This window comes from Neocloeon triangulifer, unplaced genomic scaffold, assembly GCF_031216515.1.
Source record: "Neocloeon triangulifer isolate White Clay Creek 2 clone unplaced genomic scaffold, ASM3121651v1 ptg000002l, whole genome shotgun sequence".
Taxonomy (NCBI): domain Eukaryota; kingdom Metazoa; phylum Arthropoda; class Insecta; order Ephemeroptera; family Baetidae; genus Neocloeon; species Neocloeon triangulifer.
The window spans coordinates 9,244,617-9,269,411 of NW_026775545.1; the positions used below are offsets into that span (position 1 = coordinate 9,244,617).

The 24,795-nt window shown below is 36.8% G+C and overlaps 1 protein-coding gene and 1 long non-coding RNA gene across 10 annotated transcripts in view; one reads left to right on the top strand and one right to left on the bottom strand.

Moving 5' to 3' along the window:
• The window catches only part of LOC132205147 (uncharacterized), a 46,591-nt gene extending 25,113 nt beyond the window's left edge, over positions 1–21,478 (bottom strand). The window contains exon 1 of the long non-coding RNA XR_009442669.1: positions 21,353–21,478. This is a non-coding gene — a long non-coding RNA (uncharacterized LOC132205147). The remainder of the gene's footprint in view (positions 1–21,352) is intronic.
• Positions 4,479–24,795, top strand: part of LOC132205142 (homeotic protein antennapedia-like) — a 110,565-nt gene continuing 90,248 nt past the window's right edge. For 3 of the 9 annotated variants that reach the window (XM_059634040.1, XM_059634041.1, XM_059634030.1), the window contains exon 1: positions 4,479–4,661. The gene's annotated coding sequence lies outside the window, so the exon portion shown is untranslated. Of the gene's footprint in view, positions 4,662–9,138; positions 9,363–22,299; positions 22,416–24,795 lie in introns of those variants that run through there. The other 6 variants (XM_059634039.1, XM_059634034.1, XM_059634033.1 and 3 more) reach the window with 3 other exon arrangements.

Below are 24,795 nucleotides of genomic sequence, written 5' to 3' on the forward strand. Positions count from 1 at the left end.
TTCTCTCGCTCTCTTTTTGTGAATTTGCGAACGACCAGTTGTATGCTATCAAAAGAAAAGCAGGCGCCCCACGCGAGCTGAAAAGAAGCGGCGGCAGCACAGAACATTTTATTTTTCTTCTCCTCCAGACTGGAAAATTATTGCGGGCCATATTCATCTTGTGGCAATTTATGGGCTAATAAATTGCCACAAAAGAAAAACTAAATCAGCGCTCTTGCTTGGTGGTGCAAATGCACGCAGGCAGCACAATATTTGTGCCATCTCTGCTTTCTTCCTTTCTTTCTATATATGGGGAGTCCATCTTTCCTAGCAAGTCTCTCTTTGTTCAAACTCACACAGTTGGCGAGTACGTAAACAAAACGCGGAGAGAAAAGGGAAAAATAAATATAGTGCTTGTCCAGAAAAGGGCCGGCGAATACAAAAAGTAGGAAGGACGAAGGAGAAAAGTGTCTTTTGATGGAATAAAAACGTTCTCGAGCTATTACGCGTCGCTTCGTTTCAAAATGTTTCTTTTCTTGTAAGCTGAGCGATGAGAAAGAATAACAGTATCATCCCTTTCTCTGTTTCATCCCCTTTTCTTTGTGCGCCGAAATGGATCGAGGGAGGAAAAAACTTTTCTATATCCACACACATATGTATTGATGCAATAACAAAAGAAGAAAAACAAAAATTGGTTTTCCTCCACAAATCATCAGGGAAATGTGCCCCGTTCCGCACAATAAGTCCGTTTTCGCCAAAGTGATACTTTTTCAGCAGTGGCCAAAAACTGTATCTTCAAGATTAGTACGGTAAATACGATTTAGAATAATTCTCAAATTTGCAGTTTGTTAAGTTTTCAGCCACAATATCGGTGACAAAATCAAAACGCACTCTGTGTGCGAACAATAAATCGCACGGTAGCTTTTGCCGCCACTGGACACTGTTTGCATCGTTATGGGCCACTTGCGTTAGTTTTGGTCGGGTCATGTCGCAGCTAAATAGGAATTGCTGCACGTCGCTCATGCATCAACCTCTCTCTCTCTCTCTCTCCGCGTGCAAAGTAAAAAGCCACTGTGTTGTCGGAAGGGGCGCAAATTTTGTAGCTGAAATAAATTTATTGCCACGCTTTAAATGGCATTGTTTTGATTTGCTCATTGCGTATGCGCTCACCGAGATCGGAATACTCATTAGCTGTAGAGAGTTTTGCCATTTTTGCGATGCATGGCCACACTCGGCGATTTCCACTAGCAAAAGACAGTGCAAATGAGTATCGGCTGCTGTTACATAACAACAATGAACTACAAATTAACAGGAAGAAGCTTCTTATTCTTGTCTCGCAAACATAACTGTAAAATATTGGGTTTCGTTAAAAATTAAAATAATTAATTGTTATCATGTATCTTATTTAATGATAAGTGATAACTTGAAGGGATGACAAGTAAATTTTTAAGCAATGCAAACTTTAACTAAGTTTCAACAAAAGATGGAAGGTATAACAACGATTTGTTGCTATGTTTAATTTTAAAATAAATTATGTAGAAAATTAACTTCAATTTGCAAAAATTGTTAAAATCATCTTAATATTTTTTCGAAACAGAATTATTACACCTTTTAAATTTTATCTCTAACACAATAGAGTGAGAAGTGATAGTGACATGCAATTTAGTTTATGGCGTCAAAGAGATTTTAATTAGCCGAAATTAAGCGTAAACGACGCGATGAATGGCCTCTGATTAGAGAAGAAGGGCTGCGGAGCAGTGTAATTTAGCAATTAAATCAGCCTATCGTGATGTAAATCTGTTTCCGCGGTTGCGAATGAGCGATGCTTTGCGCCTTGTATAATAACAATAATGAAGTGCGAGCGGCAAAAACAAAAGAGCGACTCATACACATACACCTGCGAAACCAGCAATTTTATTTATGCTGTAATTTAATTATAATTGTATGGTGCTGCTCGTAAAGAGCTGAATTTGAAAATTAAAAATTCCCATTACCTAAAACTTATTTGTGAATTTTTTTCAGACCATGGCATTTAATGGGATTTATCATATAAGCATTGTTTAAACCGATGCGAAAGATCAAAAATTAGTAAAATTACATTCAGAATGCTTTACTTCAGAATTGAAATGAGCTAACATCAATAAATAATTATTAAATAAAGAAGAATAAAGTTTTGTTTCATTTGTAAGACAACCTAAAACCACGGACGCAATTGATGAAAATTTAGTGAATTGTAATGCTAACTTTTGGATTCTTTGCTTCAGAATGACCGAATAGCTTTATTTATACTTTCAATAACGACATATTTTATAATATTATTGCATAAATTTCACAAAGTTTCTCCAATAGTGTAATGATTTTTTTTAAATCTTCTTTAAACAGAATTAATTATTAAAAAAAAAATAAAAAATAAACATATACACATAAAAAGTTTTAAAATACTTTAACCCTAATCAAGGCAAATCTTAATATTATTATTATAATATTTTTTGTTTATGTTGTATACTTAACAGTGTTTAATAAATTTCTGAAAGAAAATGTTTATTAAATTAACTTTTAAATTTTTTTATGAATAACATAAAAAAATGACGTTTTAAATTTGCAAAAGAGCCAGGAGTCTGTAATTTTCTTCCCTCTTTGTGAGAAGGCAATAAAGTCATCGTTATTTTCAAATCCGCCATAAATTACAGGCCGCTTTTTAATCTACGTTCGTTGTTCGCGATAATGCTTCCGCGCGCGGCGCAAAAATGCAGTTGGAAATAATGAAAAACTGGTCGCGGTATCGCGGCAGTGCGTGTCTCAATACAACGCCGAGGTGTATATTTGCGCGATACTGACACTGTAATTGACTCGTTTTCATGAATGTCGAATGGATTGTAAAAGAGCGAGCGAGTGTGTTGCCGCGGCGGCCAAGCTGCTGTTTCGCTGCTCGCTAGCTCGCAGGCAAATGTGCTCTCAACTTACAGCACAAATTTACGATCATGCCGCCTTCATTATTTTTCTCTGAGAAATCAGTTAAAATAAGCACTCACCCAATAAATTGTCCCGCCGAGGAGAGCAGAGAACTCGCTTCTTTTTTTATTCAATTCGCAGATAAACATTTACAGCAATACCGATGTTAATTAACTCGCGCGCGCGGCATCAGAGCAACTTTATTGATCAAACCACTTTAATTAAACGCCCATTCAAAATCGCTGCCAGATATAAATCCAGCAAATTAATTATTTCGCTGCCTGCTTGAAATTAATTTGCAAAAATAATAATTTCATTAGGCGCTTCAGTGTTGTTTTCTCTTTTTAAATGAATGGACGTCAGATTCGTATCACCTGATATTTCCTCCCATTTTCAAATTTAATTTCGAATTTGCGAGTTCACGTCATTATTTAAAATAAGAGGTGCTTAATTTCGCACATATCCCGTCACAGTTAAATATAAATTCAGGCGGCTCCCAGCCAAGCGTGAAAGAAAATTTTATCTTTCGCCTTGCTTTAACGCTTTGTGCCCTCACACTCCTGAGAGAAAAATTTGTCTGAAAAAGAGTAAATAAATTTGATTTTCTTCTTATAATTTTTAGTAAAAATTAAAAAGATTTTAAGAAAAGTTTAAAATAAATTAATTTAAAAAATTTAACCCCTTGAATTCAGGTGCTTATGCAACAAGATGATCCGGTGTGCACGGCCCGGCTGCATAACCACCGAGCGCCGAGTGGAGCCTCGTGCGGGCCATGTGCTTGGCTCGTTTTGAATTTCCCCGCTGCCGCAGTAATGGTCGTAAAGGGTGGTAACCAGTAGGCATTGAGTTATGCGATTGGGTAGCGCGCCGAGTCACGTGGGGCAATACGTCAGCCAGAGATGCTGGGAGAAGAGGGTTCGCTGAGTTACAACAGCAGGCAAGCGTGCTGCTGGACCTACGACCGCGGCTTTGTTCACAATCATTGCCATCGCAGTTTTAAAATTTCTTAATTTAATTTTAATTTTATTAAAATACAGACCAATGTGCTTATCGCTTTCTACGTAGTGAGTTTCCGGGGAAAATCATAATTATTTACTTTAAATGATAAAAGCTGAAAGGAACTGACAAGTTTACTAAAATTATGATGTAATTTACGTTTCCCTTATAAGATAATAAATGCCACGGAATTTTTACTTTCATTAATTTTAATCTCCGACTTGACGTTTCTGGAAGTAATTTAAGAGCCGAAAAGTAAATTGATAAGGCAAAGGGAGGGACCTTTAGCTTGGGAGACGGCGCCGATTGCCAACAGGCGGTCGTAGCTCATTTCCCCTGTCCCGGCTAGCGCGGAGTCGTCTCCGTTCTGCCACTGTAAAGCACGCTCTCGCGCACACACAATTTTACCCTTCGAGAAAAATAAAATTGCTTTTTATATCCCCACCCCTTGTTTTGGTGTGTGATGATTGTTCCCCTCTTGCTGTGTTCCTCTTCACGGAGGCGGGAGGTTCGAGAGTTGTAAGCTACCCTATCATAAACTATTCCAACGCCGTAACCTCAATACTTAACTGGCTGCCTACCACTCTCTGCTCAATTGCTTCATTGTCTCGTGTTACTCTCATAAAAAGCGACTCGGGCCTGCCGAATCTCACCAAAATTGAGACATTATACTGCAAGACGCACACGTGTTGCCACCCCATCCCGGCCGATTTTTGCAACATTTCGTCATAAAGGTAGGAAATCTAATTTCCAACGAGAACTTCATTTGCGAATATATTTGCAGTTTGAATTTTTGTATTTAAATGGCATGAGAATTTTACAATGTATAGATATTCAGAACTTTTTCCGATGCAAGGGAATTTTGATATATAATTGAATAATATCACAATTGGGGGCAAATAATAGGATTTAATGATCGGCGAATAAAAGCGCGGTCGTGTTTGTAAATAGCGCTCCCATTGTCACACGCTCTTCTTCTGGATCGTAGCTGTTTATGAGGGTTGAAAGGAAATGTTTCAATATGGGTGGCAAAGGACCATTCACGAATATTGTTCTCCTGGAATATTTATGGCCTGCGAATGTAAAAAGTTGACTGCTCCTTGGAGGGTTTTGTGTGCACGTGAATATGTGGATGCACCCTGAGAGTTTTTCTTTTGTCTATTTCCCCCTCTTTATATAACCGCGTGTCATCAAAAAATGCGTGAAAAATTTAAGAATGTCTATTCAAGAATGACAAAGCCAAAAGAACATTATGCTTGGTAAGCGAATTAAAATTTTTAGAATCGTGAATTCACTTCTATTTACCCTTCAATTCCATTAATGAAAATTTTATCTGAGTTCTATTTTAAATAAAAAAGACCAGAGTAGTTTAATAAAGGATAACAAGTTTTCAATTTGCCCATTTTGCTAAAAAGTAAGAAAATAAAATGACACCAGAATACAATGTTGCATAGTAGAGTAGCAGAAATTTATCGAATGTGTGGTTCATACCATTTGGTTAATTGTGTTGAATAATTTTAGAATAATTCGTTTATTGTGAACATTAAAAAATGTTTAGACACAAAATAAACTTTCTGAAAGGTTTATATAGGATCAAGAAGCTATTTCGCATAAAATGAAACATATTCTTCCTAAAAATATTAAAATATTTTAATTGGTTTATTTTTTTTTTTTTTTATTAATTGTTATTGAAATATATTTTTTCCTTGTTTAATCTTTAACAATAACCGTAACTAACGAAAGTCAGAAAAATAAAACAGCCTCTCTTTTAATAAAATGTATTTTACGTTAAAACCAAAAATAAATTCTCATACCCATCTTATTATTCAAATGAATTAATAACTGAATAAAACAATTATCTCGAGAATGATTTAAATATATTTTTCTTATATTAATGCACTCAGAGAAATGATTAGTTGTTCCAACTAAAATTTAGTTTTTGCAACTAAAGATTTTAGTCATTTTTGGTCCAACTCAAATGGTTATTCATTGCGACTAAATTATTTAGTTGAAATTTAACTCACATATTTAGTTGCCCTAACTAAATCTTTTAGTCGGTTTTAGTTGACTGTACTAAACATTACAGGGTCTTTTAGTCGCTTTAACTAATATGTTTATTTGTTTTGAATTTTCTTTATTAGTTGATATGAATTCTTATTTTATTTCTTTGAAGGGGCTCAATTTTACAAGAAAAAACATACTAGTTTGGTAAATTCGAAAGTCTTTATTGCAAGATAGATAAACATAGAGGAAAAGAGAAAAAAATATTTTGACTCACATATAATAACGCAATATGCAGAATCCATCCAGTGGTTTTTTGTTCATGTTGTCTTGACGTATACAAAAAAAACTATATAGTGTCCACACTTAACACATTCACTAGATGAAACTTCCACGCCAAATAATGTTATATCTTGAAATCCTCTAAGTTCACCTGTCTGGCCGATACTGCAAATAATTTTTTTATTAATATTTGGAAATCAGAGTTGCTCAAATTTCAATTTACCGTTTTGAAAATTTATCGCTGTTAATTGAAGTATGTATGATCTATATGGTTTTTTGATAGCCAGGGCAGCGCTCTCAGGGTCAATATAATGATATATCCTTTCCTTTTCTGGTCCGATCAGTCCTTCACGTTTAAATCTGAAAATAATTTAACCCATTTTTAAAGAGTCTTAATTCACTTCATCCCCAACTGCACAATTGAAAAACTAACAGTGGGAACGACAAACAAAATTTCAAAATTTTTCGATTATAATCAACTCACCTCAAAATTTAATGCGCTCGGCGCATTCCTTAATACATGAAGAATGTTGCAAACGATGGTTTTCAAATTGATGGCTTGATTATGAGATGATTATTCTAGATTAATCCAGGAGACTATTGTGACTACATGTTTCACTAACAAGTGTATTTACAAATGTTTGACCGACGCGTCCGACAGGAGGCGTTTTGGTCTTTTTTACTTACATTGACTAAAAGATTAGTTACCACAAATAAACTATTTAGTTGCTAGCGTGGGCTTTTTTTGACGCTCGAATTTTCTTGGTTTTAGTAACATCGACTAAAACATTAGTCAATAGAAATAAAGCTTTATTCATAGCAAATAAAACGTTGAGTTTCAGGAACTAAATAATTTATTTGTATTAAGTCACAAGATTTCTCGGCTTTAGTTTCAATAAATGTTGAGTTTATTCCTTATAACTAAAAATCAACTAAAACGCATTAGTTGAAGCTCAACTAAAGGTTTTAGTTGAAAATCAACTAAACATTTCTCTGAGTGTGAACGAACTAATCAGTCATCATTATTTTTTGTAAATTTTTGTAACTATAAAGCTATTATTAATATTCCATTTTGCATACAATTTTATTGTTCTTGTTAGTTTAAATACTGTGAAATACATGGAATTAATATCCCCTAACATTTCCCTGTGCAAAAAAAACCCAATTTATTAAATTATCAAGGTTTTCATGAGATTTTATATTCTTGATCACATTTTCGCCATGTCAAATTTCAACACCAAAATTTGTGAAAGAAAATTGCAAGAATAAAAGTTGAAGTGATATTAAGGGGTGAATCCGGTGGGCTAAAAAGGGAGAAAAGCGCAACAGTTTTTCTGATACAAAAGGCGCGCGAAAAGATTACACATGTTTTGGTTGGTGCACCATTTTTCCCGAGTTAACTGGGGATGAAATAAGACGAGTTAATAGACTAAAAATAAAAGGGAAGAGGCGAGAGCGCAGTGTATAATAACAATAATGGTGCGAGTGTGGTGCGAACCTTATGGAAGAGAGCGAGAGAAAGAGAAGAGGCAGTTAAGTTTTATGACAGACATTTGTCAAGCCGGCGCGCGCGTTGTGCGGGTTGCCTACGCGGCGAGTGCTTTGAATGGAAAAACCAAAGCCGGTTGAAGGCAGACGCCTCTCTTTTCCGGCGGCACCTATTCACTCACTCACTCACTCTCTGTTTGTGTAAAATACGAACGGGCCAAAGTGCTCATTATGTATTAGTACGCGCGTCATAAATATCAAAACTCTCTCGGGCGGCCGTGCTGCGGTGGTTTGATCTTGAGGCGCGATTATCCAGCGGCAGCCGCGTCAAATTACTTGTTGATGCGCGCACATAAAAATCCCCTTAATTGCCACATAAAATTTTATTGGTGTGATTTCCAGCCCACCGCGGGATAAATTATTGTTATTTACACACGGGGCACCGGCTAAAAGTCCTACACAGTCCTAGACTCCCTATTAGAAATATCCTGCTTTTATGTGAATGAAAAATTACTTTTTGCTTTTATTTATTTTACTTATGAAACCATTATTTCAGTTTTTTCCTTTACTCTCAAAAGTTCTGAATATTCCTTAAACGCGTAACAAATTTGAGTATACTCTCACTTATTCTTAGGCTGGAGTAAATAATTTTCTTGCTGTATTTTTCATAAAAATTATTTCAAACCATGGTCGTTAAAAATTGCAAAATGGTGAAAAACTGAAAACTCATTAAATTTTGTTTGTGAAGTGCAACAATAATTCTGTAAAAATTAAGAGATTCTTTAAATAAAACTTTATGCAAATAAGAATTAAAATGTGAGACACACACAATTTAAGATTAATTAATTTGTACATTCCTGCGGTATAGATGTTGAAATTGATCACGGAAATTTTATTAAAAAGTTTTTCTCGTAGTGCTTTCTTTTTTTCCAACAATTCAATGTTCCCTCAAGTGTATAATGCGATTTTCCTTTTAATTTGTGCAAACAAACAATATAATTAGGAAAACTCACAATAAAAGTGTTTAAAAGGCATTAAAAATCACAATGCCAGTTCAAAATTGAATATTTTTCTGATAGTTAAATTTAAACATATTATTAAATAAATTTGATATTGATGAAAACAAAAAGTTGAAACATTTTCCATTAATACAAAAAAATTTAGTATAATGTGTAATACCAATTGAGACGAGGCGCGCTGCTGCTGGTGCGGCTCTTCTTGCTGATTATTATTGTTTCACGTGTGTTTCCCCTTTTTCTTTTTTCGCCAACTGCGAGTTTGGCGTGGAATTGGTTACAATTCTTGTTAGTGGATACACAAAACCCAGCGAGATCACGTCCGTCCCGCAACGGAGCAAAAAAGTGAGGCTGCAAACCAGTCCCCGAGAAAAGAGCAGAGCAGCAGCAGCTAGCCAGGCGCATTATTACTACAACTGGCCCCAGTCTTTACTTGGAACTCTCCACAGCCACATAATAAGCACAGGAAGAACAAGTGATAATTGGATTATCATCATTATTGCGCTGCGCCTGCAAAAAATCGCATGAGCACACCCGCTTTTCATCAACAGGGTGTGAAACTTCGCACACAACGGTGCCAAAAAATTGAAAAAGAAAAAGAAAAGGCTCCAGTTTGCTGAAATCTCATAACAAAAGGCTTGAAAATTTGTGAGTATAGAAATATTTATAATTAATTGAAAACGAAAAATATAATTTTAATTGGATGGTTTTAACGTGACATGATGAATATGTAATTTTAAAAAGTTAAAAATTATTTGAATTTAAATCTAAAAGTTCAATTAATTTGTAAAATAAATATGTTTAAACTAGAAATATTCTTAAAATATGTGCTCTTTTCTCGCTTCGCTGATGGTTTTTTTCTAGGAAATATATTCAAAAAATACACTTCTTTTTCAATTTTCAATTCAGTTGAAAATCACACCAGAAGCCGCTGGCTGTGAACGCCTCTTAATAATTTAATAAAAAGCCACCAGAGAGGGCCCGCAACGGGGTGCAATAAGGATTGAACATTATTTGATCGCTTCGCAAGTGGCGAAGACCCTTGTGATTTGAGTCTGGGCGGGGATACTTTACGAGCTCCGAGGCCGGTGTTCGCGTGCATGGCTTCCCGTTCTACCCACATCGCCGTCTTCCGTAAACTATAAACTAACGCGGGCGCGCGCCGCTCTTCGCAATTTCATATCGTGTGTATGGCCTGTGTGCGCACCAAACAATTTGTCTCGCCGGTAATCATAGTCGTAATTAAATCCAGGGTGCACTTTATCACAGGAGCGAGAGCGAACGATGCGCTACAAGTTATTTACGCGTTGGGGCGAAATTTGAAATTGAGCAGGATATTAATTTAGAAACATTTAAATACATTAATTACTTTATAAAGCTAAAGTGGCTACTTTTATATTATTGTGTTATTATTGATATACATGAATATTTTTAACATTGACAATTATATTTAGAATTCATTATTTTTGATAATTAATTAAAAATATTAATTCTAATGTTAATTTTGTGTGTTTACAAATTGATGCAACACAAGGTTTCAAATTTCAAGTCCGCAGTACGTAAATTGTTTGGAAAATTTAAAATAAAAATTTGGAAGCCCAAATTTTAATTTCAAAGTTGCCATGCCCTGGAAATTTTATCCTTAATAATTTGTGGACTGTTTATTTTCAATTAATTTAGATAAATTATTAATTTCTCAATATATAACAAATTATTATTATTAAATAATAAATAAGTTTATAAATCTTAAAAATTTAATGAGAAATCGTAGCAGCCAAAAAAAATTTAAAAAAAGATCTTAAAAAAAACCGGGAAACGGATAAGACGTATTTTATAATTTTTTTTTAGCCATCACTGTAAAACTATTAATTATTTAAGATGATGTACAAATTGATGTACAAAAAAAAATATTTAAATTATACTTCTCTCTCATATTTTTATTTTGAACTTCTTGAGATTTACTTTGAGAGGATCTCTCGTCTATAAAAATACTCACAAGTTGTAACAATTAATACTTTTGCAAGGCGGAACCTCTTTGTTCTGCAGCTTCGAGGATCAAATTCCCCATTGATGTCGAATCGAATGACTTCGGTACAAAAATTTCTGCCGCAGAATTCAAGCTCAAAGAGAATTATATGTAAAAGCACCTGCTTTATAAATTATATTTCCCTGGGTAGAGCCGCGGCCGAGCCAAATGTCAGGCTAGGTTGAAAGAACAAGCCGGGGCATTTCTTTTTCTCTCTTTCGTCCACTTTGAGAAAAGCGCCGAGAATTGCCTTGAGTGGAGCCGCGCAGCAGAATTTCTCAAATCCTCTGCTTCTCTTTGTGGCGGCCGAGAGAGCAGGTCTCTTGTTTGAATAAAACCTCGTTCGCTGTGCGAGAGAGCTCTGAAAACTCTGGCTGCTGGCTTTATACAGGTGTCCCATATTATTTTATGTGCTGGTGATTCAGCTACATATAAAAGCAATACAGTTACGGGCTCGCCAGCAGCACAAACTCGTAATCCATACAGGACCACATGAATAAAAACAGCAGAGAGCTTACACGAGAGAGCAGCGAGCCCCTGTTGGAAAATTATTCCGTCTCGTCCATTTCCTGCTGATTATGGCTTTATTGATTTCTGACGCACTTCGGATATTGTTTTTGAAGCATAGAAATTACTAAAATATCCCAATCACAAAAAAACCAATCTAATTAATTCAACAAACTTAAATAATAATTTGTTCAGACTCAAATTTTAACTAAATTCTCCTTATTTTTTTTTTTTAATTTAAAAGTGCATTTCTAATTTGATCGTCTTTTAATAGTTTCTCATCAATATAAAAAAAGCGCGGTGACAAGTGGCAAATAATTTAACACGGGGAATTGCATCCGAAACGACTCATTGTTGTTTAAATCTTGTTTAATCAGCAGCGAATCTTGCTCGCCTCTCCCTCGTTCTCTTGAGATGCACCACATTGTAACGGTACACTTGCTCTCGCACCTAATTAAATTAAAATTAACGAGGCGCGCTTCAAGCTTAGCTCTCTCGGCAGAGTGAATTTGTGGCCCGCGCGCTACAAGGCGAGTCATAAAGCACTGCTCGACGGCAGATGGAGCGGCGACGTCGGCCATTTGAGAGCCGCGATCTTCCCTTCGCTCGCTCTCGCGAGATGAGATACGAGCTCGCCTAGGGGCGGGGCCTCTGGACCAACACCGTTGCCACACCTCGGCCGCCACTTAGTGAGCGCCGATCAATTAATTAACCGCTTCATTTCATGCAGATCGTTGTTGAAAATAATTGGTATTGATCCCCAGCCACAATAAAATTGCAAAATGACTTAATTTTTTCGTTCCTTAATTTACAAGTCTGATTTTTTTATGGTGTAGACGTATATAAATTTAGTACCATTAATTTTAACAATCTTATTGTAAACATATTATTAAAATGCATAATTAAAATTTGATATAAACATCAACTATTGTATCCAAATTGTAGCGCTGGTTTATATAAAAAAGCATCGCTTATTTTCCTGCCAAATTTAATTAATAATTTTAGTTCATGTTCATATGATATAAAAAAAAAATAGTGTTAAAATGTATAATTTTTAGAATTGAAATAGCCATTTTTCTGTGAATTTAAAATTTAATTAGAAATCCGTGGTAAATAATTGTACAGTATCTATGTATTAAAAATCTAAAAGGCTTATAAAATTATATTTGAAAATTTATTTTATTGGGCAATTTTAACGCATCAAGTTTAAAATTTTAATTAATATTTTTGTATTGATTTGTTCTCCAGACTTAGAATCAATATATTTTAATTTTCAATACTTATAATAACACAAGGGGAAGACAAATTGGGTCAATTGTTAGCAGCTAAGGGCGGTTTGTTTGCAATGGTGGTGTCGCACTAAAAAGTGAGTCGAACACATTTAAACAGCATTACGGCCCATTTTCAGCAGCGGCAATGCGTGCGGCTGTTAATGGGCAATTTCAGTGTTCCACGGCTATGATTTTAATGGCCGCGCGCGCCGCTGCCGACTCTACAAGAACGGGGAGATTCCGCGTGTGACGTCACATCGGCGTCAGACACTCAATGCAAACACACTTACACATTCTGCACGGCGTTTTTCATTGACAAAAACTCGTCCTATAAAAAGTGTCAATATAATAAATTTGAGGCTAATGCGCGTGGCGCGCCGGTGTTTTGGGCCCATTCACTTTTCAGCCTATTCTGCGTGTGCGGATGCTTCACAGCCACCAACGCTCGGCTACATGTAGAGTGCCGAGGCGGCCGGCCATAAACTTCAAGTACCCATTTTATGGCCCCATAACTGCTCCTTGCTTTGCCATTCTGCTCAACATTGGCCCAGGTCGGGTGTCCTCTTCTTATCTCAAACTCCATTATTATTATTGCCTTATGCGCTAATGAAACGCTTTCATGATCCGCTATGTGCGCTTATTAATTGTTCCCAACGCTTAATTTGCCTATTGAAAGTTCATTAATACTTTGGGAATAAAATAACAAAATAAAAAGCTCATTGCGCAGTTACTCAAAATTACTCAAAATTCATACTTCTATACCTTTTTTAAAAATGAATTTCAAATTTGTATCTATATAATTTTTTTTAGTATTAATTAATTTTTTATTTATTTTTATATAGCAAGACAATAGATGTGAGGATGTAGAATTAATTTTTCTCAGATACTATTATTTATTATTAAATATTATGAAGAAAATTGAAATAATACCTTATTTAAATTTAACTATCTAATTTTTTAAAAATAAATTTAAAAGCAATTTAAAATGTTTTTAAGTAAAAAATAAATATTTCAAATTTATTTAAAATACTATTATTGTCATTGATTGTTATTTTATACGACTTGCACATTTACTTGCATAGTCTCCATATAAGATGATCGCCTATATACGCTGTACACCAATTTGGGCGTCGCTGCTGAAAGTGTAGCGCGGCGCAATTGACGTTTATCGCGTTGCACGGATCTAAAATAACCCTTTGTGTGTCTGCCACACTTTTTTACGTTTATTAATTCACCGCAACGGCGCATGCAGCGCCCAGAGATCGAGATACTGCAGCCACGTGGTGCTAATGAAGTGCAAATTGCACGCAATTAACCGCCGATTAACATCCGTCACTTGACGCCGTCGTCAATGACAATCATTTTCAAAATTTATTTCTCCTTTGTTGGCTTTGAGGCGCATTAAACAGTCTGCTCACCGTGTCCTGCGCGTTAAACCGAGACACCCACGCTTCTTACTGCAAAAATTTGCTCCGCGTCCAGCATGCCAATTGCAAGTTGCGATGCATGCCAGAATTTCAATGAAACGCCTCGTGCTCGCTGAGAACAATAAAATTATATTATTTTTTCGAAAGGAGATAAAAAAAATTACATATATTTTTTTATTTTCTTTTTATATGCAGAGACATATTCTAGATATAATATGTTTTATGCAAATTTGACAATCATTTTATAAATTTTTTCACATCCATTGCCAACACCTTTTCCTTCTATTAATGAAAGTCTGTTTGCGGAGGAAGATTTATCGAGACATGAGTCATTAATATTATCTCATTATAAACATTAATTCCTACGTTATTTTCCAATGGAAAAACTTTGTGTCGGAGAATCAAGCTCGCACACGGAGAGGCGAACCGTTGCACGCACGGAATTGCATTTGTAATTAGATGCACATGCATTTATACAGGCACTCGCACGCATTAATAAATTATTCATTCAACAATCCGTGATTGTGCATGTGCGGCTAGGATTTTATGTGTTGTCCCGATAGTCAGTCGCATTTGTACAAGTCTCCTAATGACTCAATAATTATCCCACGTGGAAATGCACAAGTATAATTGTGTTGCATACGTTTATACTCCCATGCAGAACGACCATTAGATTATTAATAGACATATTTATATTGATGACGTTGGCTTGCTGGATCTGGGCTTGTCGGACGAAAATTCGGTTTTGGGCTTGAAAAGGGTTGCGAGTCTAATAAGTCAACAAGTAATCCGCGATCATTAATAAATTGAAATTTATCGCATAATTCCGACGCGAAATCCCCTCTAGAACAATAAATATTTTAACGTATATCCACACAACAGGCAGGCTATACCGAAAGAGCTGCTGCTGGATTTCTATTTTAAATCCATAATACAATATATGATTCACAAAGAGGCGCACAGCAGCAGCATTTATTTATATGTGTACCTCTCTTGCTCTAAAACACGGCGGCGGCGGCGCGCAGAGAGAGTGGCTCGACGCAATTTATGCATTGTAAATCCTGCCTCTGATTATACTGGTCTACATTTGGTAAAGGCTGCTTATTTTTCTGGACAGCGCGCGGGGCACAGGGGCTTAAATGCGCGCAAGAAAGATGGGCCTCTATTTAAAACAAAGCCTGCAGGTCTGCAAGCTCGCTTGCTGCTGTATTTATGGCGCCACCCTCTCGCACACAACACCCTCGGCCGGTGTAAATGCATTCAGCGCCCTTTGAATTAGTCGGCGGCAATCCTGTAGCTCCCTTTGCGCGTGCAAAACGACTCTCTCGCACTTTATATGTACCAGCGTGTGAAAATGAAATTGCATTGTTCTCTATACGTATAAGTGCGCGTTTAAGATCTGAACTGCTGCGTCTTCGAGAGATTAAGTTAGATGGATGCACTGCTGAAATTAAATGCTTTGCTTTTGTTTTGTACACCCAATTATCAAATGAAACATGCAAATTAGGGATTTCATATACCCGTGTCAGCTTTTTAAGAGTGAAAAATAACCTAAAAGACGAAGATCCTAATTCAACATTGCACATTATTTGTCTGGAAATTTTAAATATGAATTAAAAATTCCGTTGATATTAGTTTGGAATTTTTTTTAAAGAAGAGAGAAAACAGCATGATTTTTTTTTAGAGTTTTTGAACTTTGCACCTTTTTAATAATAAAATAAATCCACTCATAGCTCTATCGTCAACAGAATAGTTTAATTGCTTTGTAATGAAAAATCCAAGCGGTAGATGAAGTTCCAAGTTATCAGGGAGCTTCACTTAAAAATTAACCCCTTTTAAGCGCGTAAAAAAAATGCAACTTGCATGACAGACTTGTCGAGCAGGTTGCATTTCCCCCCTGGGCTGCTGCTATTGCCTGTTAAAATAAAGATTCATTTTTTGCAATATAATTTAATGCTTTCTTTAAAAGTAGCAATAATAAAAATAAAATTTGAAAAGTAACATCCTTCTATTCTATCTTTTATAAATTATATAATTATCAGGAATATTTGGAATTTATTTTATAGCTAAATTTATTTTGGGGCAAAGTATAGGTAAGGATATCAGAAGTTCTTTTTAATTTGAATGACTCTTCACTTACAACCCCATTTTCGTTTGAATATAAGATATCAGAATAATTTAAATTGTCGTAGATTAAGCTCTTGGGTTTTACAATTTCAGATCATTTATTTAATTCACAGCAATTTTCTCCTCGCTTAGCCTATCTCGAACCTCTCTCTGGTGAACGAGAGAAGGGTGGCGTATAATATTTAAATCCATTTTTCCAGGGGTATCACCGCCATAAAGGGAATCAATCATAATGGCCATCGCACTCTGTCATTGCACGCTCAATACCTCTCACGTACCAAAGCGATATAGGAATAAAAAAATGCTTCGACTGCAGCATTATAATAAAATGCCACAGCGAAAAGAAGAAGAGAGTTCTATAAGAGCGAGTGAGAGAAGCGGGAACCGCCGCCGCCGCGCCTAATGCAAAATCGATGGTCCGCCATTAGAGCTGCTGGTGATAAATCTAAAAAAGCAGGCATGCCATGATTTATTAGCAGAAGGTGCTGCGCGCCTATCCCCGCGCGCCGAGACAACAAAAACTTTTTTGGACCCCTTATACATTAGCATATCAGCTTCGGCTCTCTCTCGAGAAAGAAAAGTCAAGAAAGCAAAAAAATATAGGAGCGCACCATTCCTCCTCCTCGCGAACAGCGTTTCCAAATTTATGTGCTGGCCCGATTTTCGTCATAAAATATTTCCAAGATTAATTACTCCTGCCACTGCTGGTGCGACCACCACTGCACGCTCTTTTTTAAAATTATGACTGCAAAAAGTGTTTTCTGCTCTCTGCTCGTTGGTTCGTTTTTGCTGCGAGCGGTTTTTGCCAACACGGGGAGCAACTCGCTCTCCGGCGGTTTTCACGCAGGCTGTTTGTTGTCAACGTGTTAGAGGTGTGTTGCATAATTTACAACCCCTTGATGCTGAAGGGGTTGCCGCCTTAATTACACGCCGCTGGCAACACACTCGAGCTATGGCAAGAAGTACATTAGAGAGTGTCAGGGCTTAGATTGCAATTTAAATAGCTAATACACTCGCTGCTCACACTCTGCTGGATATAATAAATATTGAAAACTCACGTCAACTTTGATAGAATAAAGTAACAGTTCTGGGAGACAAAGCTGCTGGATGTGAGGGTCGCGTGATGGAATAACAAACAATTAATTAATGTTGCAAAAACACGTGCCCCACTTAACAATTTCCACCCAAGCACATTTTTAGCTCCTAAAAAAATCTAAATTAAACTGTAGTGTTTTATTAAAAACAATGAAAAAATCTCTATGCATTACATAACTTTTATTGTGATTTCTAAGAAACGTTAATGAAATGAAATCAAATTGTCTTAAATAAACTTTTTGATTTTATTTCTTTAGTCTGTAACAGACAATTATATAAAATTTTGCCCCTCCCAAAGTTTATTTTTTCTCTTTTCAATTCTTTGATATAAAATTATAAATACGCCTAATGAAGAAAATGAAAAACAAAATAATAATTCATTTTCTCTGGATTTATTTGTCGTCGGAGCACTCTTGGAAAATTTTGGGATTGGCCGCGATTTTTTTTCCGAAATGAAAACAAAAGCCACAGGGGTTGTTGCAGTGGACCAAAAAAACACGCTGCATGGAATTTTGCCAATGAGTGCAGATACCAGAGCGGCGCTCGACACACATATACATTCGTATTGTATTCCAATGGCCCAAGGCTGGGATAATAGATCAAAAAGAGCCGCCCTTTTCTCTCTGCTGCTCTGACGCGGAGATTTATATAAATTTTCAGCGAGAGAGAAAGAGAGCTCTCAAAAAATAACCCGCCAAACGATTCTGCATCATAGGCGAGAGAGAACATTGCAAACTCTCGCAGGTGAAACGAAAAAAAGTCGGGCTAAACGTTCGAATGAAAGTGTTTCGCTGGGTGCTTCATAATAATCCGCTCTTTTGCTATGTGGTCAGAAAGAATTTGTATGTGAGTTCTATTCAAACATTCTTAATAAAAACATTTTGTGCATTATTTTGAAACAAAAACAAAATTCATTGATCATATAACAATGACATAGAAAGTCATTTTGGTCATTTAAAAAGTGAACATATATCATATCAAATATAAAAAATATGTAATTATTTAATACACACAAGCTGAATAGAAAGAGCTCTGCTATTTCTATGTTTAGACTTTTGTTATTAACGAACACTTATGCAGACTATAAATTAATAAATATATCAAATATACTATATGTATTCCATCTTTAAAATGTAAGAAACATCAACCATATGCTATAAAATGTATAGTGAAATAAAATTAATTAATATAATTCTGTTTTTAAAAATATTCAGTAAAAATGAAGATATTTTTAGTAAATCGTAAAACAATGAATTACAATAATATTAGTTTTAAGATGGTTTAAATTTATTTTTTACCAAATGTCAATTTTGTTTTTACTTTAATCAAAATCATATTGAACTTTATCCTCTAATTTGGCTAATTTATAGGAAAATACATTCAAATTAATTGTGATTATGATGTCGGTAACATTCTACCACCGCATCGAAATCCTTTTCCAATTTTCTCTCCCAATTTGGCACGGCCATAAAGACAAAATTTTGCTTGAACGGGCTGTGGCTGGCGCGTAGAGCAATTGATCAATTCTCCATTACACTTTGTCATCTCGGGGAGCTCTCTTGCCCGCGGAGAAACAGCAATTTGATTACAGTCTCACGTACTTGGGGCGGCGGATGGAGAATTGCGTACGGCAAGTGCACGGAGCTGGGGGATGTGTCATCCTCAATTATACAACAATGCGAAAGCAGCCATCTGGGGGATGATGCAAATTTCCCTGCTCTCGCCCCTTGCCGGCGGGACAGCAGACATATTTGCCGCGGCGATGAGAGATGCCGCCGCTGCTGGGAATTTTAAAATTGGAAAATTTATTTATACACAACGCACATGCACTAGTAGTTGCTCTTGGTGCGAAATATAAATGGGGCGGCTATATTAAGAGCGATCTTAGGCGTGCGAGCCATCAATTAAACTCCGAGGCAGACGCCGAGCATATTCTCTCGGCTCGATCCTGAGCAGGTTGCTGCGGATATTGCTCGGCGCCCTTTTCTTATTCTTGCGCGCACGTAAAAAATAGTTTAATTTAAATGGGCTTACTGATGTGACGTGGCACGAGATAAACGACCCTGCGGGAAGCGCACAGGAAAAAAAGCCAGGAAAAGATACAGAAGCGGCGGCGGGCCTCGCCATGCCACCGCGCGCGCTCTCGCTGAATTGCTTTTCCTGTGCGCGAAATAAATCCTGCTGAATCTAATTTATTAAGGGCACGTATTTCTCTCTGACTCGCCGGTGCTGCCTGCCACCGGGTTCGTAAAACAAAATTCGGCCCTGTTTCCGTGTCGAATCTCTTTGCAATGGCAAATACATACCGGAAGGATGCCAAGCATTATTCTTTTTTTGGAGCTGTTCCCATTTTTCTTTTGATTTTTTGTTAATTTTGCTTCGGTTGAAATAAAAAAATTATGAAGATTTACAATTACATCATTAATAAAGGCGCAATTAAGCCCCAAAGCAGTGTAATTTAAAAAATTATAAATACAGAATAATTAATTGAAGTTGATTTTATAAATTGAGTCTTTTCAAATGATAAATGACTTTTACTTGACTAATTCTGAGCAAATGAATTGAAATGCAGAAAAATATTTTGGACCCGCAACAAAAATATTTCGATAGAAAGCAAATGGAGCTATTTTCTCAATTATAGATCTTGAAGTCTAGATATCAACAAAAGGTGCAGTGCAGGTCAAGGCCCATGAACAATTCTTTTTCCTTTATTCTTCGACTGCTCTCTTTTGTTTCCTAAGGGGCATTTGAGCCGAGCCGAGGACTTATCGGGCCGAATTGTGACAAAAAGAATGCCAGGCGATATTGTGTCCATTTTTTATTTTATTGCCACCCTCTCTGCGTAGATATTCGTCTTCTCTTTTTTTCCTCTCGCGCGCGCTAAACCCGGGCCATTCATCCTCTAAACCACCCCCTGGAATATATACAGCGGCAGTCCGTTTATTCCGGCGGCGGTGGCGGGCGCAGAGCGAGTCGTTTTTGCGCTTTGCACATCTCCCGGGCTCGTATATCTAGCGCCAAGAGTTATGGTGCTCGATACGACAGGGAAATTGCAAGAATGGGGTAATCTATCTTTGTTGGGAGAAAAGTAAGGAAGATAAAAGAATTTGTCTCACTGCAGCGCCCGCGCTTTATTCTCCTCCAAGATGCCCTTTTATTTTTTTCCTTTCTCTTTCCCTCGCTGCTGGTTATTTTTTTCTTTTTTGCGCCCAAGGATACGCACCAGCAGGATTTGGCACAAAAAGCTCAGTGACGGCAAAAAAGGATTAACGGCCCTTTAAGTGCAGAATAAAATTTCTACAGAGACAAATTGTCATTGCCTAATAATGGATTTGTCTCCTTAATCGAAACGTAGATTTTGGTTTTGCTGTTTACTCCGACCGAAGTTGTTTGATTTTTCTTAAATAATTCTATGAATGGAGATTTATGGCTCAATATTCCTGCGCTGTCCGTCTTTGATTAATAGAAATTAATCATGGCGTATGCAGTCCCCTGCGAATTAAACTAACTCGCCCTTTTGCGCCAGTTGCGATTGGCAATTTATCTCCCGCTCTCCTCTCATGACTCTTTGGCAGTTCTTTTCTCCAAGGTAATATCGAGAAGCGCACAGAGTTAACAATCAACCCTCATGCACGCAACAATAGGGGTGAAAATAAATAAGATTTGGAGAGATCCATCTTCTCAATGCCCCGATGGTAAAAAGAATTGTCCTCAGATGTGTATCTGTCTCAAGTGGGGAGAGAATTCGATGCAATCAAATTACAAAATATAAAAGGCTGAAAAAGTGCAAGAAACTCCAAATTGATTGGATGATATAAAAAAAGTCTTTAATATTTAATAAAAAATCAAAATTATTTGATTTTTATGCCCAATAACGGTTTTATTATGTATTGAAACTTCGATAAATATAAATTTTAAATTTATTTGTTGGTAAGAGTTGGTAATATTACTGTTTTTAATCATTGTTACTATATTTATTAATCAATTTAAATATTAAATAATTACTAAATATTTATTTTTTACTAAAAAAAACAATTAATGAAAACCCAATAGAAAAGCAGGTGACGCGCGCATTGCTCAAAAGTTTCATTGAGTTGCTAACTGGCTATCGCTCTCCAGACAGAAATTTCCCGAATAAGTGATTCCTGCGCGTTTAATTAAATTAAGTGCCTAGTTTTACCCTACCTCGGTGGCACGGCGAAAGTCTCTGGTGTATTTGGGGCTGATGGGGTCATCGGCAATTGGGCGAAATCCTCCATCGGCTGACAATGGGCGAGATATGATCTGCTGTGGCACAGAGAAGAGAAGAGGCGACTTTGTTATCTTTGCACAAATTCCTGGCTTGTGGCTGCTGCTGTTCAGCGCCTCGACGAGTGTGAACAGGAGCGAACAGGTCAGCACGGGGATGATAGACGATTCCAGAGAGAGAGAAAGAACAAAATTGAAAAAGATGCTGCTGACGTCGCTCCATTCAATAGATTATTTTGCGCGGGAATTAATAATTAAATCTGTCGCATACTAAAATAAAACTTCAAATTTTGCAGTTCAACATACACAGATGAACTGAAAATTATGAATAAATTGTTATATTAGAAAGTCTTCGCGAATAACGGTGTATTTAAAAATTCTTTAAAAAAAAATCCTTGTGAGAAAATGATATATAATTTTTCTTAAATTTAGAGTGTTTTGCATATTTCAATACAAAATAAATTCTTACAAAATTGCGTCAAAATACAGAAAAAGAATCGAAAGTTTGTATTAAAATAAAAACCCGCGTTCTAAATATCATATTCAACAAACTGCAGCTTAAAAACACCAACATCCGGGAAGATTTTTTTCTTATATCAGCATTGATAGATGCACGTTGAAAAGGAAAATACATATGGCTTTTAATGCGATAGATTTAAACTTAAAATTCAGCGCAGACTTATAGAATGTAAACGGAGTGGCGTCTTTTTCACTTTTTCTCTTTCTCTTGATGCGTGAATCGTCTCTCATCCCCTTGCTGACCTGTTCGATCTTGTCGAAGCGCTGAAAAGCGAACAGCAGCAGCCACCATAGCCAGCGAGAGGAATGTTCCTCGGTAGTGAGTAAGCCAAGCAGCTCACCAGACACCAACACGAGTTGACCAGTTGACGTCTGACTCAGTCTGACGAAAGCACAAAAATGATGAGGGCGCGGGAGATCTACATCTTGTGTTTGGTGTCCCTGTCTCGAAGAAATGAGCTTTTTGCCGACAAATGCCCAGGTAGGCCGAAAGTCCCATTTTTCTTTCAGACATTGCCGCATTTCCACTCGATTTTCATATGCCACTTTATCTGCACTGAACGTTATTATAGCCATGATTTTCTTTGCCCAATCTGCGCGTATATTTGTTACGGTGGCCCTCATTAAAATATTAAATTTTAAATGTTAAATGAATATTAAATAAAATTAAAAATTATATAATGTGCAAAGAAATTATTTTTGTATAGTTCATTGAATTAGCAGCCAATAATTTACAATTATGTATTACCTCAAATTAAAATTTAATAATTTATTAGTTTTGGTCAAATTGATCTTTGGATAATGTTCACATTTTTATGAAAGTAAACGTATAACATGAACCCGTTGGCGTGATTTAAAGCTATAGCGGTGACAGCTGATGGAATAGATCACTTCATAAACCAGCGCAGAGGTGTGTGCTTTATTGGCACCAACGTGAGGGCAAAGACGCCACACTCTTGTGCACGATGATTTATTTACGTGCAGCACTCGGGTCACTTCACGAGAGCCGTGAGCAGCTCGTCGCAATGCAAATAGCCGAGAGATGCATTGCAGCGTCTTGCTTGGCACACGTCACTCTCCGCTGCGGGTAAACCGCGCATATTATATTGCCAGAGGTGTATGCGTGAGGCGCCTTTTAATTGGCAGCGAACAGAAAGGCTTCACAGACCTTGGGCGATCGCACTTAAATTATAATTACCCTCTCGGCGTGCAGTTACAAATTATTTCACACTTGCACTTTTCGCAATAAATTATTTCGAAGGTGCGGTAAGAGCGAAATTTATAATAATGAACTTGTTTTTCTTGACCTCTCAAAAATGAATTATTAAGAAATTCTTATTTTATTTACTCTGCATATTGATAAAGAATTTTAAAAGCTTTCAAATCTTGAAGCTGTCACCTTGAAAAAAGGGCACACAATAAAAAAAATCGCCTCTCAGCTATTATAGTGTAAACAATCTCTCTACTGCAGGCACGAAATATTTTAGGATTGTAATTTTACGAGCCCAACACAGTTCATTTTCCTCTCGGAACAAGCAAGGGCGCTCACACAAAACAAAACATCGGCCGGCACGCACTGATTTTCTGAGATGGATATAATTTTGTTTTTTTTTTTGTTCTAAAGGAGCAGGAGAGAGAGCGGCGCGCAGTTTGTTATCAGGCACATTGATCGGGAAATAAATTAAATTTCTATTGTTTTATGACAGCTCGGCGGCACAAACAGGTCTGCGAGTCAAAAATTCCGTCCAATAGGAGGCGAGGCAAACACCTAAGTGCCACAGTTGTCCATGTAGGGCATTTGGAGACAGTGATTAATCGCACGCAACCGCCGCTTTTGCAGTGTAGTGTCCGCAAAAAAGGCTTGCTGGAATGCTAAACGGACACATTCATCGTGGACTATTTAAAAAACAATTAACCGCGAGAGAGTCGCCCAGCCACGGACCTTAAAAATAAAATTATGTGACTCTCTTGGCAAGAGTAAAAAATTAATTATCCTATTTAATTGATTACCTTTAGTGGAGTGAAAGTGACACTTCAGTAAAGAAAAAAAATTGCTTGAATATTAACTCACCGTTAAAAATATTTAAAAATCGTACGAAATCCATAGCGGAGAGAGAGAGGAGCACAAGTTTGATGTTGTTGGGCTGCGAGTCAGTCAAGAACTGAAGTTTTTAGGTCACTTTTCATTGTTAAGGGGTGGTTTTTGTTGAGACCGTTAAATAAGAAGACGACACACATATGGCACACAGAAGACTTTTATGAGGCCCCTTCAGCCTCCTTTTATTGTTACGCAGCTCTCTATGGGAGCATTCGACTTGTGGATTTGAACGGTCCCCTGAAACTTATGCCACCACCGTATACACAGGGAACTTTGTGCTGAAAATCCAGCAGAGTAGGCCCATGACAATTGCATAAAATATATTATGGGAGAAAATCAATAGGTACGAGATCGTGATTTTTTCTTGGTGCCATTTTTCAATTAATTGTTTTAAAAAAGTGCGTGTTCGTGAAAAATGTTGTCCTGCTCGCGAGGCACTCGCCCCGTTTATTTTTCGAGTGGGCCGAATGAAAATAGAGTTTCAGCGTGGTCATAAAATGCGATGAGAAGGTCTTTTCAATCAACAGATCGCAGACATATGGTAAAGATATTAGGACAGCCGAGACACTCTGATTATTTTATCAAGTCCAAACACTGGGGTGTCGTAGCTACTCGAAGAGCCTAGCCGTGCCTCTAATAATAAAATCTCCCAACTGCACGAGAGCCAAATTGAGAGAGAGGCCCAAACGCTCTGCAGCCTCGTCGACCCTTAATCATTTCGAATCAAGTACATTCGGTGTGACTAAATTCCCTGCTGGCCGTC